The sequence below is a fragment of the Ursus americanus genome, chromosome 10, assembly GCF_024610735.1.
Source record: "Ursus americanus isolate L20-20 chromosome 10, mUrsAme1.1.p, whole genome shotgun sequence".
NCBI lineage: Eukaryota > Metazoa > Chordata > Mammalia > Carnivora > Ursidae > Ursus > Ursus americanus.
The window spans coordinates 55,980,104-55,994,563 of NC_142136.1; the positions used below are offsets into that span (position 1 = coordinate 55,980,104).

Consider the following 14,460-nt stretch of genomic DNA (forward strand, 5'->3'; position numbering starts at 1 on the left):
TTGGCACTCATCAGGGCAGAACAGTAGCGTCTTTGTCTTCTCAGATTCTCTGGTGCTCGGCCCTTGCCTCTTCTTGGATAACTTGCTGCTCTTCGACATGCTGGGCCTCAGCCAGGTCTGGTCCTCAAACCCACCCACAAGTTAGTCCCTTCAGGCAGCCCCAAGCCAGCTGGGAGCACAGTGACTCTCTGTCCTCAGCAGTCAGGTTTCCAGAGAGTGGCCGGTCCATTTTGTGAATCTAACACCTGATATAAAATTTCTAATTACAGACACCAAATTCTCTCTCCTAGGAGATCTGAAAATGCAAGCTCCACTCTTTGTTAGGACCTTTTATTTTCATTGGAAAGCTCCTGCCAAATGTTGGCCACATTTCACTCTGTCTGATCCATGCTTTTTATCTCTTCTCAGCCAGACAAACGCATAATGCTTCATTTGCCGGATGACCAGGCAATCCATCCATTTCAAGATCGACTCGTACACAATGCTCCTGCCGGGCCAGTGTGCTGTGCAAAGTGCTCCAAGGGTATTTCTCAGGTTCTGGCAGGACTACCGTGTCGTTCCTCCAACAAAGGCCCTACAATTTCAAAGGGAATGTAGATCATTTGGTTTTAGCTGTCTCAGTGGTTCGTCCCTCAGTCTTTAGACATCAACGCTGCCGTGGGTTTAATGTCGGATTTAGAGATGAAGTGGTGGAATGGTGGAACATAAACATTTGACAAGTGACCATTAGGACAGATGCATATTTAAACCTTTTTGAAAAATTGTACCTTTCTGGATGGTTTGCATCCGAAGACATGGGTCAGTCCACTTTACATCCAAGGTACTAATGAAGAACCTGGCCCACGTCTGTGCATCAAGGACAGTGAAATGGGAAGAAGTCCAGGGATTATAAAGCTCTAACTAACCCTCTTTCTTATTCCAAGTAATACTTGATATTCCTGCAGCTTCTGTAGGGCGTGCACCCCAGGAACCTGGGTAGTACCCCAGAACCTGGGTAGTACAGGGTAAAAGAGACTGCTGAGGTCTGACACTGCCCTAGGCTGTCAGGACAGAGGGTCAAGGTCAGAGATGAGGGATCCTGGGGGAGTCTGCAAGGAAGAGCGGATAGTGTGCAGGCCTCTGGCAGGGAGAGTCGGGATACATTTCTTGAGACTGTCTCCTTTTGTTCCTTTTAGGAAACAGGATGGTAGTGGAAAGCTGAAGAGGGATCGGATTAAAAAAAAAAAATCCTGCGTCGACTCTGGGCCCAAGCCTTCCCATTCATTCATTCATTCATTCAGTGATTTATTGAGCAACTATGGTCATAAGTACTGTTCTAGATTCTTACAAGAATTAAATGTTTCAGTCATGTTGTCTAACAGGACCACAGCCCCTACTAAGGGAAACTTCCCTTCTCACATACCTGCTTAAGACACATTAATTAGAATAAAGGTACATTCATATGTCATGCACTGACCCTGCTCCCAGTAACGAAGAGTATCAGTAACCTATGGTAGGGCCTACACTCATTTATCGAATATTTATCAAGTGACTGTTATAGACCAGGAATACAATGGTGAACAAAAGAGACACATTCCTTGCTATCAGGAGTCTTACACTCTACCTAGAAAGCCTGACAATGAAATAGGAAGATATAAATTGTTCTGCTATGATAGGGAAAGTTATGGGAGCATCTAGCAGCATAGTCAAGTAACCTGATCAAGGAAGACTTCCTGGAAGAAGTGATGTTTAAGCTGAGGGCTGAAGACTAAGTAAGAGAAGGCCAGTTGTAGAAGAGGAAGAGTTTCCAAGATGGAAGGAAGAGCATATAACCAGAGATAAGAGAAAACACAGCATGTTTTAAGCAATTTAAATAATTTCAGTATGATGGGAAGCAGAGTACAAGATTGAGAAGTAAGACATGAGGCTGGTGAGGTACCTAGGCACCAGGTCATGAGGTTAGAACATGAAGTGTCTTATAAGCATGTTAAAGTAGCTGTACTTTATCATGGAGGCAATGGGCAATCTTTGAAGGATATGGGAAATGGATTGGGAGTGGAGGAAGATAATGATAGGAAGATCATTGTATTAATTCAGGTGAGAAATGATAGTCATTTGACCAAAATAGTGGTCATAGAGATGGAGCAAAGTTGACTAATTACAGATACATTTATTCAGGGCTTAAAAAGATAACCTGGCACCAACTCACTTTCTGAAAAATTGGGGGGGGCGCGGAAAGAAAATGAGAGAGAGAGAATGGTATTAACACAGAGAAAACTGAAGAGGCCATGATAGATTGTGTAAGCCAAATTTACAATGCAGTAAGAATATGTGGATGCTATGAAGAAAAGGAAAGATATGCAGAGTACAGGGAAAGAAAAGGGTAATGGGAAAGAAGAGTACATATGACCCATGAGAGAGGGAGGAAGGGCTGGTCCAGCTCCTGACAGCTTTCCTGGTTCAGTTCCCTAAAGGTTCAGCTTTATCATAAGCTCTGTTCATGAATTCCCATGATCTCTGGCTGCTCCACACACAAGCTGGTTTGATTGAGTTCAGTTCTTGCAACTTAAGGAATCTGAGTACATCAGTAATGGTTATACAAACTAATTCTTCAAGGGGCGCTTGGGTGGCTCAATCAGTTGAGCATCAGACTCTTGGTTTTGGCTTAGGTCATGAGCTTGGGGTCTTGGGATCAGGCCCTGCACCAGGCTCCACGCTCCGTGCAGATTCTGCTCGTCTCTCTCCAAGTGCGGTAACCATTAGGAGTCCAGTTGGGTTGGGTACAGTACAAGAAAATGAAGTGAACTACCATGTTTCAGGTCTTGTGTGGGAGCACAAAAAAAAAAAAAGGATGAAAATCTGGCCCATGTTCTTTTTTTTTTTTTTTTTTAAGATTTTATTTATTTATTTGTCAGAGAGAGAGAGCACAAGCAGGGGGAGCAGGAGGCAGAGGGAGAAGCAGGCTCCACACTGAGCAAGAAGAGTGATACGGGACTCGATCCTAGGATTCTGATCACGACCTGAACCAAAAGCAGACGGTTAACTGACTGAGCCACCCAGGTGTCCCATGGCCCATGTTCTTAAAGGACTTAGAGTCCAGTGAGAAACACAGACATGTACACAGATAAAGTAAGGTGGGAAGGGAGAAGACGGGTAAGTACAGGTGGTAGGGCTTTACAAAGAGGTTTGAGATAGAACAGCTGAGCTCAGATATGAAGGTCGAGCCACAGTTTTGTAGGAATGTCAGGAAGGGCAAAATTGTAAGTATATTTGGAAGGAGCTGAAGCACCAGAGGCAGGGCTGTATCAGGGGCCTGTGGAAAAAAAAGTAGGGAATAGGAGAGGAAAAGCCTAGAGAGTTAAAGGGAAGTCATATCATGAAAGACATTTTTATTTCCAAGACTTTTTAAAAAAAAAATAAATAATGGTAAAAGTTTTTTCAACAAAGAATTGTCCCCAGTTGCAGAAATGAATGCTTGAAATATATCTTCCAACTAAAAAACAAAAACAAATCAACAAACTGAAAATATAAGGACACTGACAAAACACCGTTATGACATAACCATTGGCAAGTCGATTTTTGAATTCCAAATATCAAATAAACACAAAATAACAAGCATTCTATTGAAAAATATAATCAAACTCAATTTAGTAGAAACATGTTAGGGTACGGACGCTACAAATAGGAAATATAGACCTTTGTGAACTAGGGACAAAAAACATACATTCTTCCCTATTTTGATGAAGCATCTACTAATATTGGTCATGTATTTAGCTACAAAGAAAATCTTAGCAAGCTATCTTACATAGAGATTTTATAGATTTTTTTTCTAAGTAGATTCAATTAAGCTAGAAATCATAATAAAATTGGACTTGGTTTTATAAGAAGTCACTGAAAGATTTTTAAGCAAGAAAGGGACACAACCAAGTACCAAATGTGTTGGAGGAAAGTTAGGAGAGACAGGAGGGAAATCAGGAAAGGAAATATTCCAACAGTCTTGGAAAGAAATAATGCCGGTCTGAACCAAGGTAGGAGTAGTGGGGAATGAAAAGAATAGACGATTTAGAATATATTCAGTAGATAAAGAAGCAGGACTGGCTGCCTGATTGGATTTCGGAAAGAGAGAAGAGGGGTGAGGGGATGGAGAAGAGTTAAATGATTAAATTAGGTAGTGACATGGTGGAGGTAGTGTCATTAATTTAGATGAGGAAGACACACGAAGAAACAGGTCTGGGGAAATGGGAATTCATATTTGGGCTGGTTGAATTTGAGGAACTCAGCCCATAGTCCAGTTTAAGGAGACAAAGAAAACTGCAAATTGACATTACCAGGAAGATTATCCTCTCTTTTTTTTTTTTTAAAGATTTTATTTATTTGTCAGAGAGAGTGAGTGAGCATAAGCAGGGGGAGCAGCAGGCAGAGGGAGAAGCAGGGTCCCCGCTGAGCAAGGAGCCCCATGTGGGACTCGATCCGAGGACCCTGGGATCATGACCTGAGCCGAAGGCAGACGCTTAACCGACTGAGCCACCCAGGTGTCCCAAGATTATCCTTTCTTGTAGAAGAAATTCATAACTAAGGCCGTGATAGATGGGAAAGCGTCAGGGTTCCTCTTTTATTTGGTGCCCAGTAGGGGATGAGGGTGGCTTATCAATAGTATTTACTAGAACTTAACACCGCCTACCTCTTACACCCAGATACAATTAAGATATGTTTAGGAGTATCTCAGGATGGGGCAAAAAATGTCCAATCCAGTTGGGAAGACGAGACTAAGGACTATACAGTCAGTGCCACAAATGCCCACTAAAGCAAATGTCCACTATTGGAAAAAGAGGCAGGACTGTCAGTGAAATAAGAAAAGGCCTTGCTTTTAATAAGTCATGGGGAGACACAGACACGCGTGCACACACGAGTCATGGGGAGACACAGAAGTCTTTCAGGTGAGGGATGGATCATAAACAATGGCCCACAGATGAGAATACACTGAGGGGCAGCGGTGGAAGGCTCAGGACACAGAGGGGCATTCTGGGAGCGGGAGGGAGGGAAGAGCAACCTGAAGCCTGGAAAGGAGTTGGAGCTCAACAGGGCAGACAAAGGGCGATGTGGCAAAGATTGTGGCAGGAAGCTAGAGTTACTTCATGGCTCTTACGTAAATTAAAGTCATTAAAACTAATTTTGCCCTGTGAATTTTCCTGAGAATTTTTCTACGCTTCTTTGGATAATTGATATCCAAGACCAATGAGGTTCAGGACAGACTTTTATCTAACACAGACACAAAGATAAAGCCTTACTTTTTGCTTTCACATTTGAGGATTAAAGGATTTTGATTACTTGAGGGGGCTTAGTAAGTGTTGATTACAATGATTTAGAAAATCCTTAGGGCGTCAGATGGTGACGCAATATAAGCCTTTGCAGAGAGTATATTTAAGGACTTACTGATCTGAAGCACGTGCTACAGAGGGCATGGACAAGGAAGAGGCAGACCTGCTTGGCCATTAAGTGGTCTCGAAATGACATGACCTCTTTCATCAGTGGTTTTCTAGACTGTAAGATAGGAATTGTAATTTCTTCATTCATTCAACAAGTGTTCTATGAGAGTCCACTGTGTACCAGGCACTGTTCTATCTACCTTATAATATTATTTTGAGAATTAAATGAAATAACATAAGTGAAAATACTTACCGTAGTGTCTAGAATCTATCAGGGGCTAATTGTATTCATACTTCTATACAAGAGGATTTTTTGGGTATTTGAACCATTATTGAATCAGGCCAACAATGGGCCAAAACACTCGGGGTGTTCGTTGCAAATATCACGGTGTTTTGCAGAGCAAAAGAATTGACTAAATCAGGGATGCAAGAATGAAAAGACCTTTAACTTAATACATTTTCAAAGTAGTAGGATGAAGAGCAAAATGTTGCCCTTGGGAAAGTGAAGCACGTCTAAGTCAAGGCTATTCTGGGAAACCTGGGGAGGGTGCGATGAAGCAGCAAGGGTACTCCAAGTTAAGATCCATTGGAAATATGAATGGCCTACTAGGTCTAGAACATTTAGAAAGAACTACAAGGTAGTTTGCTTCATCAACATGTTCGGAGTTCAGGTGCATGACAAAATAATTGTACTTCTGAGACATCTTTAACCGTAAACACTGCAATGCACCCACTGAAGCCTGGAAAGTGAATTTGCAATTCAGGATAAATATTTTGAATTGACTGGGTAAGGGCCTTGATAACTCAGATATTAGCATTTTCCAGTGCTCCAAATAAGTCATCTGAGAAAAGAAAGGAAGTGAAGCTGACTCAAGTTGGAAAACATGTTTTCTCTCAGTATTACTTTTGCTTCTGAAGTGAGCTGTTTTCATTATCAAAGAGTGGGGCATTTTCCACTTCCCTTTTATAAATTGAACTTTAGCCCTGACCTTGAAGAGTCTAATGAGTTGGTCAGAAGTCATAATGAGGTGGAATATGCCTGATTCCCAAAGAGAAAAGGGGAAGATCAAGGCCATTTACACATGACCCCTTAGTGCTCAGAAAGGCAATAACATTACTTATTACCATATGTGCTAACCGTAACTGCCTATTTATTTTTCAATCTTTTCCAGGAGACTAGAAGCTCCTTAAGGGCAGGGACTGTGTAGTATTAATCATTGTAACCCCACCTGCTTGAAACATCCCTTAGAGGAGAGGCTTAGTAAATGCTTGATAGTAAGCGAGTGGATCACTGAATGGATGGATGGACGGATGGATGTACCAATAGACGGATTCCTGGCCATAAAGAAAAATGCCATAAAAATACAGGAAACGGTGCTGAAGTGAAGGGAGGACAGGATAGGCTGACTGACTTAGACCCATAAGAATCACCGATGAGGGATCTAATCCTAGAGTCATTGGGAAGAAGAAAATTTGGATTCGTTTTTCGCATAGCTTCTCCTCATCCATCATCCCAAAGGTCTGCTCTGTCCCTCTAGTAGAGCGAGCTGCGATTGGATAAATACGGCTACCTTGAGAGGCCAAGAACAAGTAAGAGCATCAGGACTTTCTGAGGAGGGCAGAAAGCCTATCTATCCCACTCCTGTCCATGGAGTAGCTATCCTGAGAGGCAAGGGCTCCATCTGCCTGAAGTAGACTGGGTTATGGGTGTCTTAGGCCACTGAGCAGTCCTCATAACAGATAGACTGTGGGGGAGTGAGGAGTGGAGGAGCTTTAGGAATGGAGTCCGCGTGGCCTTGCTTGCAGACTTCAGAGGGGCGGTGGTGAGTTCCAGGGACCATATTTGCTATTGAGGGATTTGGTCAGGTCAGCACCATATGGCACCCATAGCAAAATCCATCTCCCCCCAGGGCAACTCAGACTGAGACTAACAAGATGGAATAATAACAGAACAGTTAATCCATCGACCCCCTCTAAAAAATGGAGAAATGGCCCCCTAGTAAAGGCCCCTACAGATGTAGGAGGAGCCAGGAGGAGACAGCATGTCCAGGAACTGAAAGAGCTAGGGGGATGGAGGGGCCTGCGGTTCCCCTCCCCGAGCAATGCTGACCTTCGGGAGGAGGTTGTAGCACAAGAATGGTCATCAGACAACGTAGTCTTTGCCAGTCTACTGGCCTGTGGAATTTGGGAACTCCCAGCTAACTGCATGGAAAACAGCCTTGGGACTCACTTGCACTAGGGTACCCCCTGGGACACGATTCACACAAATTCCAAGCTTATAGTTCATACATTCATCAAGGTGGGTATGTTGGAAGGAAGGGCCAAACATACCGTACAAAGGGAAAGCTTGATTCGTAGAAGATTATTCTGCAGCAGTTGCCTCCACCTGTGAAGGAGGTAACAGAACGGGATATTTAAGAGCACAGACTTGGGAGCCAATGCTAGGGCTTCAACCTTCTCTGGATTTCTATCATTCCAAGACTTTGAGTGAGTTTCCTCGTCCCCTAGGTCTCTGCTTCTTCATCTGTTGAAGGGGATAGTAAGAGCACCTACATCACAGACGGTTAAGAAGACTAAGGTAAACAATCCAAGTCCATGCTGGCGCATAACAAGTGCTTGATAAATATTAGCCTACATGCAAAGTATGGCCTGACTTGTAAAATATGAATCCTATCTTATGTCCAAACATAGCAAGATTCCCACATAATCTTAGAGCGATAGTTGAGTTGCCCGTAGAGTGATAGTTGGTTATGGAGTGGGGACTGGAGAAGATGAACAGGGACATGAATCAAAAGCATACTCTGTGATACACTCTTTTTTTCTAAGAGACTCAAAAATCCCTTATTGATCTAAAGTATTTATGGAACACAGTTTGGAAACCATTGCATTATTGGAAGAAAAATAGAAGCTATATGCCTTTGGGGAGCCTGGGTGGCTTAGTCGGTGGAGCATGCAACTCTTGATCTCGGGGTTGTGGGTTGAAGCCTCACGTTGGGTGTAGAGATTGCTTAAAAAATAGAATCTTAGGGGAAAGAAAAAGCAATATATCCTAAACCGATTATAGGAAGGTCAGGTATACTGCCCACTCTTGCTGGAATAACCAGAGGCAACTTTTAAAGTTGCGCCCACTGAAGACATTCCTTCTGACATTTGGTGCCTATGTGAACAGGTGTGATCTTGATTTTATTTAAGGGGTTTATGATTGCCAATGCCAAGGAAAACATTTAACAGGAGACCAGCTTAGAGAAAATAAAAATCTGTTATTTGGGGTTACTGTGAATACACACAGAAGCTTCTAAAACATGTATAATAGGACGTTGGTGAGACAGTGAGTTAAAAATTTAAGTGCCTGTGAATTTCATATATGAATACAAGTAATAAAGTTTTAAACAAAGGACACAAGAAGATAGAGTAATGAACAAGTTAGGAAACACTGACTAAAAAATTAACAACCACCTCAAATTTGCCCAGCGCCGTAAGAAGTGGCCAGGGTTTTTGTTAGTGATTTAGTTCCTTTAAAACTGAGACATGAACTGTAATTTCTATTTCTGTTAAAAAAAAAAAAAAAGGCATTGAAAGGTAGATTGTCATTCAAAGATGACTAGAGCTTAAATCTGACAATCATTAATTTTTATGGCTTGTGGTTTTAAAATATTACCCCTGGGTGGTGACATTGGGGGAAAGGCCTGGGGGAAAGTTATCTCTGGGCTCTGGGAGTTCTTTGTCTCATCTATCCTCCCCTGGTCCTGTCTCCTCTCCATTCCTTACCTTGTCCCCTCCACATAGCAAAGGGCTAGGAGTTGAGTTTCATGTATTTAATTACACGTGCCTGGCAGGGAAACACTGTGGACAAGGCTGGGATCAAATGATAAGGCTTCAGACAGCGACTAATTAAGAACGCCGAGCACATGAGAACAGTTTCGTTATTTCCGAACACAGTCTCACAAAGTCAATGTCTCATATATTTAATAATGTAAACTCAAATATGATTATGCCGATAGACAACCAGGCATAACTGCTATCTGCAAATTATATTTTCATAGTTTAAATCTTCTCACTTTTGGTCTACACAACAGTGTCGTCAAGGCAGAGCAGGGTTGGGGCAAAGAAAACCAAGGCCAGAAATGGCTGATGGAGCAGAAGACACATGAAAACAGGCCCTGTGTTCCTGGCAATTAAAGGTCTTGGTCTAGAGTAGGAGGAAAGAAGGATAAAATACTAAGGGTGAGTAAAGGAAAAGTTGTTCATGCTGAGACGAGAAGGAACAGAATAGGGATGGATAGGGATTTTTAAAGACGGAAGGGGTTCTGGTCGAGTAGGTAGACCTGTTCTTAAGCAGAAAACGAGCCTTGTAAATACTTAAGCAGGTTCCTTCAGATATTTTTGAGGCTAACTGAAATTTTTCCTGTTCTCATCTCCCATCTTCCTTTACTCCCTCAAAAGATTTATGGTACCCCAACTTCTTTACACTGGGAATCAAGTTTTTCATTCCACAATTAGAGACAATGCTTAATAAGCAAATCAGCTGGCCCGGGGAACACGAAACTCCTTCTCACTAAAATCGTAAGAGCTGATACTGGATCCTTTGCTGTTCTGATAGGAAGAGGAAGTAAGAGAATGCGAAAGCCCTGGCATGAAAAGGCTTCCCAAAGGAGAGGAAGAACAAGAGAAACAGCTCATGTCTATGGCATACTTATGTGTCAGGTTCTGTTCGAAGTGCTCTGCATGAATTAACTTGTTCAATCCCCACAGCACTCTGTCTGAGGGACATACTGTTACTAATCACCATTTTACAGACGAGGAAACTGAGTCATGAAGAGGTTAGGAAACTTGCCGAGGGTCGTACTGGTAGGGCCAAGGTTTGAATTCTGGCGTTTCTAGTCCTAGCGTCCATACTCTTGGCCATGGCTGAAAGAACATTGGCTCAGAGAGAAGATGGCCCAGGAAACAAAACTTTCCTATGGGAATGATGTTCCCTAAAGTCAGCTGGTTTACTCCCAAGTGTCAGAGATAAGGAGGGGTCCAGGGCCGAGGTGGTTCATCTCACCGCAGCGCTGTGGATCCACTGCTTACAGGAACACCAGCAGGGGTTACTACGTTCAGTCCTATGGAACGTGGCGACACCCTCTCGGTCCCATGTGCGTACTGCTTTGCTGCCTGAATTAGTGATCCTGTTGCACTTACTTAAGCTTCCTGTGCCTCTGAGTCCACATTTGGAAACTGGGTTATTTCCACTTGTCAGCTTTCTGACTCAGGGGAATGCAGAGGGCTAATGGGCTGATACATGCAAAGTGCTTTGAGCCATAAACCAGGACTAACTGAACTTTTAGAGAACAGTATGACTTGGAAGTGGTATTTAAATTGACATAAATGGTAGAATGTTCTTCTAGCAGCTTCTTTGGATGTTCTTGGTTGAGCTGCCTGGTCCACCCACTGTGGCTGCCTGAGTTCTTCTCTAGACTTTCACACTGAACAGTGCTAACGGAGAACTGTCTGCTGGACCTGGGCAATGACCCTGTAGTCTGGGATTGTTCAAATTATGTGGAGATAAGGATTCCTAATTCAAAATAACAATCTTCCAGCCAGGACCTTGAAAGCCATTACTTATCAAAAAAGATTAAAAGAACTGGATCCACTCCAAGGAAACATTTAACTTAATTGCAAGCACCATACCTTAGCTTTTAATTCAAATGAGAGTGAGCTGACACCACCAAGGTCAGAACCAATTGCAAAATTTAAAAAAGTAATAATGATTTACAAAGAGATGTGGGTAAGGAGACACCTGAGACTAAAAGAACGAGGAAAGAAAGAGTCTCAGTTGTAGCTATGATCAAGGACCAACAGGCACAAAAAGAAGAATAAAGCTAGGGTTTTTTGAAAAGAAAAATGTGTCTGATTAATCCACACTGTCTAATGGAATTTTCCTCCCATTTTTACAGCATAGAAATATTAGTTGTCTACCTATGTTTTCAAATAAAACAAATGATAGCAGAAGGGTGATCAAAATATTTTTAATAGATGCAGTCATCAACTCAATGATATTTATGCCTTGGAGTCATGTTTTTTAAGGGGCAGAGTCATACCTGAGCACTGTTACGCCCTTCCAGACCTGAGAAAGGAAGTAATCTTTGTGAGCTGATAAATAAACACGACCAGCGGGAACCAAGGGGGAAATTCAGGAGAAGAAATGGGACAGCTTAAAATAGTTTACAAAAGAGTTTGAGAGCAAAGGAAGGACATAGAACAACGAAAGGAAGGTGGTAGATGGTCAAGACCATACAGTATTTAAGAAACTACAAATCCAAAACAAGGAAAATAAAAGACCGTTTTCCTGAGTGCGGTTGTTATTCAAGTCATTTCAGATAAAAGCTATGACAAATCTCCAAAAAAATTTAGGTGCAAGAAATTTGATTTTAAGATGCTAAGCCTTCCTTTTTGGCGGCATATTCTCATATCTGCAGACACTCCTTTTTAAGCACTCAAGGCCCTACCTATTACCAAAGGGAAAGTATTGATCCGGATGCTTTAGTGTGAGAGTTAAGACAGGCATAATCTTCCCAGGAGAATTCACAGGTTAAAGCTCATCTTTACATGAGAAGGAATTTTTAGATGGAAAGCTTGTGGAAGAGGCAGAAGAACCTTCCTCATGTCCCTTCTCCCAAATCTCGCTGAAGGCACTTTTTGTGTTTGTCTCTATCTTCCTTGGTCCCATTTATGACAGGGGTTGTTATCTGGTTCATAAACACATCTTCACGTTGTCTTTGCCTGGAGGGAAAGGGTTTCTTTTCAGCAAAGAACAATGGGATTTGTGTAAGGAGAAGGTCACTTAGGTAAAATTGTGCTGTGAGGGGGCGCCTGGGTGGCACAGCGGTTAAGCATCTGCCTTCGGCTCAGGGCGTGATCCCGGCGTTATGGGATCGAGCCCCACATCAGGCTCCTCCACTAGGAGCCTGCTTCTTCCTCTCCCACTCCCCCTGCTTGTGTTCCCTCTCTCGCTGGCTGTCTCTATCTCTGTCGGATAAATAAATAAAATCTTTAAAAAAAAATTGTGCTGTGATATTTTGCTATGTCCAGTCTATGACAAGTTCATTGAAAACCCACTAATGAGCCATAAAGTGTAAGGGAGACCAGTAGTCATTTAATAGTCCCATTTCACGTACAAATATTCATTGCTTTTGCTGAGAACTGGGGCCCGGGGGCCGATGCTCCAAGTCTCTGTGCCAAAGCTTGTTTTCCAGGAGGGGAAGGATAGCTTCCTCGGCCATGCTCTGCGAGCCGCCCTCCTCTGCACTATACTCAATGGGAGGAAGGGTGGAGGAGGCACACAGGGTCTGGACAATGCTCCAGTTCTTTGCACCCCAAATATTTACTGAGACAGTCCGGTCATTCTTTGGAGATGCCAGGCCTAACCTACAAAAGCTGGCAGAGGGACCGGAGAAGAAAGAAGGGCTCTCTCTGTTCGGTACAGATGTGCTCACTGGGTCGACAGTGATTGCAAAAGCAGCAGTATAGACATAGAAGAATTGTCCTACACACACTCTTCAAACCGGTCACCCATTTGAAAACTCAGCTTCAGGGGAACTTGCAATGCACATCCCACCCAGGCTTTCTGAGTCTACAGACAGCGGTTTCCGCTGCCTGGAAAAGTCTTCTCCTTGTCTAGAGTCTACCTTTTCTTCTGGATTCCTCTCTAGGTCTCTCCACATCCCACTTCCTGTTTTAGCCTCTCCCAGTATCCCAGCCCACAGTAATCACTTTGCTCTCCCTTCTACACCACTCACCTAGCACTGGTAATTCTGCGGCTTTTATCTGTTTACCCATTCAGCTCCCCATCCCCAGCACCAGACGTGGCACATAATAGTCAACCTTCACTCTGTGCCTAGAAATGAGGATAAATTCTTATTTAGACTGTAGGCATGCCTGTCTCAAGTTCATGTTTATGTAAACTTTATATAACTTTTAAACTCCAATGAAAGGTTTTTCCATGGTTAACATGTTTGAAATGTAGCACGTACGTAATATGCAGTCATTTTCAGACATCATGGGCTTTATTAGGATGCGTAAGAAACAACACTTGCCAATCTGGGGTAAAAGAAAGAACAATTACCTAGAGAGAGTGAGAGGAGCAAAGAAATGATTCCTACGGTCCTAAACCCACACTGCTATGACCAACTAGTCCAGTTTACCAGGGACTTTGCCAGTTTTAACACTGGAAGTCCCATGTCCTCGACAAGCCCTCAATCCCAGACAAGCCGGCACAGTTGGTCACCTACCAAGTGGCTAATAAGCACTGTGACAAGAAGCAAACGCAAGTTGTAAATGAAGGACTGAGCCCCCTTTCGCCTCTCTCACCTCAAATCCTGGTGCCACAAGCTTCTCCAAAGACACTCTACTCTTCGATGTCAAGTACCCAGTTCCCAGGAAGGAATCCTGGGTTTATTCAATTCTATCCACTGCAGAAGCAGTCTCAGGCCTTGGGAGGACAAACGGTCAAGGGAAAAAGCTTTCTACAGAGTTCTCACAAAACAGAAACTAAAAGGAATATTTGGAACAGGAAACAGTGACCTTTATGGCACGAGTCCCAAAGGGAAAGTCAAAGGCAGAGACTCAGGAAGGCAAATGTCCAGAGTCCACGGGAACTCCAACTTACGCCGAACATTCCATACCAGGCCTGCTAATTGCAGAGCCAGAGCAGCCGGTGTGATAATGTTCTCGTGCAATCAACCCAGCTGTGACAATTCGAGTGGCTACATTAACAAGAAAACCGGAACCCAGGATTACGAATGCATCTGAAGGCTGTCGCAGGTAGCAGAAAGTACTGATATATTCTGAGCGACAAAAATCTATACTACACAATAGACACAATCTGAAAACCAAAATGGACCTCAAAGAAGCATAACAGTAACGACACCATAAATAATGGTATATACAACAATCAGCTTCAGCGCTGCAGTTTGAGGAATGGCGGGAATTTTTTTCCATAATAGACTGATAGCTTTGATCTGAATCATGTTCAACACGGTAGCTCAGAGCAGTAAGAAGATAATTGGGGGAT

The 14,460-nt window shown here is 42.9% G+C and overlaps 1 long non-coding RNA gene across 2 annotated transcripts; it reads right to left on the bottom strand.

The window, feature by feature from the left end:
• Window positions 1–314: 314 nt before the first annotated feature.
• Window positions 315–13,912, bottom strand: LOC123791843 (uncharacterized). Of its 2 annotated transcripts, XR_006779514.2 has the most exons (3): window positions 13,758–13,912; window positions 7,737–7,791; window positions 315–574 (listed from the first exon to the last, which is right to left on the bottom strand). It is a non-coding gene; the product is annotated as an uncharacterized LOC123791843 (long non-coding RNA). The 2 variants fall into 2 exon arrangements; XR_015725957.1 differs by lacking the exon at window positions 7,737–7,791.
• Window positions 13,913–14,460: the final 548 nt, after the last annotated feature.